Raw genomic sequence first — 3,115 nt, forward strand, 5'->3', positions numbered from 1 at the left:
GGCAGCATGTCAAGGTGCTCATCAGACCTAGAGATGGGAGGCAACTTCTCACCTCCCCACTTTGCTCTTCCAGGGAGAAGACTGAGCAAGTGCTCTTTCAACTCCTGCAGACTTCAATTTTTTTTTCTTCTCTGCCCAAATTAGTCATTTTAAGAAAAAGGAGGAAATGACCCATCACTGCTGGGAATTAGTCACATGCACGAGTTAAACGTCCAGCCAAATCACAACCATCACTTAAGACTTCTTCCTTTGCAAGATGATAGACAGGGACAGTTAAGGAGCATCCATCCTGGAAAAGCTCCGCAGGCAGGCTCTCTGGGACAGAGAAGAGCCTGCCAGCCAGCACGTCGCCTTGAAGCATTGAGGCTTAGCCTGAAAGGTTAAAACCAATAATGGACACTCCGGGTGGGGTGGGTACAGGGCAGACATGGGGACACTAGGATTGTTACCGCAGCAAATACACCAAAACCCCATATTAAAGTCCAGCCGATCCTGAACGCTAAGATATGCTAGTCCCGACGACAGGATCAAATACTTGGCACTGTAACTGAGTAGTAAGAAAGCAGAGCTTTTATTCTGTTCATAGAATGCTGCCCATTGTGCCAAATGACAAAGCCTGTATTTGCACAGTGTCTTTTCTTGTCTTCCATTATTTTATTGGAGTCTCACAACTGGGGGGTAAGACAGGGCTCATGGAAGCACAAAAGGCTGTAGTTCCTTCCCAAGTTGAGGCAGGAGGTTGGAGCAGAGCAGGGACTCAAACCCAGGCCTTCTAATTCCCTGGTTCATGACTCTTCCACAACACTGAGAAACCAAGTATTGCAAAGGTCGTGAGTTGTTGGGAAGACCAAGGGACTTCCATTTACCGCCAGCTCACACATCACCCACAGGAGAGGGAAGCCTGACTGGTCCCTGGGTCTTATTCCTCCTCCAGCCATAAGCTCAGGGAAGGCCTCCTCTTCTATAAAGCAGAAGGAGAAGGAGAGAGTTGGACAAGTCAGTTCTGCTTTTGAGTTTCCTGGCCTGGATCCTGGACTTCAAGGTGCTCACAATTCACCTCTGATGGCATCAGAATTTGTCCTGTGAGGGAACAGTGTCCCCTAGAAACAGTACCAAAAGCCCTGCACATATACGCACACACATACACACATGCACGTACACACACATGCACAGAGTCAAACATACACATGCACACACCCATATACACATGCACGAATATACACATGCACACACATGCAAACACACACATGCACACAGACATACATATGCTTGTGCACACCCATACACACATACCCACACATGCACAAACACACATACATATGCACAAATACACACATGCACAGACATACACATTTGCACACCCATGCACATTTACACACACATGCGTGCACATACAGGCACACTGATGTGCACAGACATAATACACATGTGCACACCCATGCACACAGACATGCACACAGACATACATACACACATGTACACACACACATGCACAAACACATACATGTACACACACACATTCTCAGCCAAGAAGATCTACCGGAGGGCTTTCTCCTGGTGGACAAGTGTCCTCCCTTTATGTCTCCCTGAGTCTCACTTTTCTCCCACTCAGCTTCTTGTTGCCACCCACTATTTAGCCCCAGAGTTATTCTCCTTCTCCTGAAAGCTCTGGCCCAAGCCAGACATTTTAACACAGGACAGTTCTGGCTAATAACTAGAGAATTGTGGCTGAAAATACAAACAGTACCACAACTGGGTCACTCCCACCAGAGAAGTTCATGATGCCATGTGAGCTCTGGACTCACAGGCCCAGACGTCCCGGGAGCTCATCTCCCCTCGTGTTTCCCACCAGTGCCCAGTGACATCACTGCCCAGTTTCTGCATCTGTGAAATGAGAACACTCATCCCAGCAATCTCATGGGATCCTTGCGCAAGTCAAGGGAAAGATACCAGATGAGACACAGTTTAGCCCTCTTCCAATAAGATTAAATATATGGGTTTTCCTCCTTTTCTTGCTTTGGGTATTTGTTTTTCTTCTTAACCCATTGCTCTTGGACACGACTCATCATTATGGATCAGAAGAGACATCTGTCTGAACCCAAGCAGATAGAGACAGCCAGAAAAGAGAGAACTTGATGACAGTTTAAAGGAGAGGCTGTCCCAGATGCCGGGACTTCGTCGACTGGACTTTCTAGCCCTCTAACAAAGCAAAGCAATTTAATGAATGCACTGCCTATCTCAATTTAGAAAAGGCCTGCACCCACTTGTCAGGTTTAACCCACTGGCAACAGATGGCAGCTTCCAGCCTCCTCCTTCTGTCCTGAGTGTGTGAAGCAAGTGTCAGGGGGTGACCTAGCTGAAGAGGGCTTTCTGTGACCCCCAGAAGGGCTGTCCCTAGTGGGCTCACCTAACGGGCCTCATACCCTCTTCTCTGTCTGCTCTAGCTACATAAAAGCCTGTATTTCAGGTGGCTACTTTACTCATGTAGCCCTCACAGAACACTTCATCCTAAGGATCCTTCTATGTCTAGAATTCTCTGTTTAAAAGGTCACCCTCTCAGGTGTGAAGCCCTATGACCAGCATTGAATCAACCAACAAGCACCAAATAAACTTCACCATGTACCAAGCGCAGGTACTATGGGGAGATAATTCTAAGACATGTGGACGGTTATTGTAAAAAAAAAAAAACAAAGTCTTTACCATTTAGTTAGGGGACAAAAGTAAGATATATCAGAACAAACTGACAATAACAAGAAGAGGATAGTACTTATTTTTTGCCAAATTCTGTGATGCCTTCAGTGCCTAGGCCACCTTTGTTTGAGAGACCTCATCATTGGCAAAACATTCTGATACTGTAGATTCGAGGATCAGAAATTGCTAAAAGTTATCTAGAGCCAAGTCAGAGAAATAAAATAGTCACAGAAATGGAGTAGATCCAATATGGATTAAAGAAGAGAAAACAATTAAGTAATCTTGGGAGTTATTTTTACTAGTTTGGAGGCAATTCTGAAAGAACTCCCACTGACTCTTGAGCAATGACAACATCACTTAAAACAGGGGCCAAAAACCAAACCGAACCCATTGCCATCCAGCTGATTCCGACTCACAGTGACCC

The sequence above is a fragment of the Loxodonta africana genome, chromosome 14 (genome assembly GCF_030014295.1).
Source record: "Loxodonta africana isolate mLoxAfr1 chromosome 14, mLoxAfr1.hap2, whole genome shotgun sequence".
NCBI lineage: Eukaryota > Metazoa > Chordata > Mammalia > Proboscidea > Elephantidae > Loxodonta > Loxodonta africana.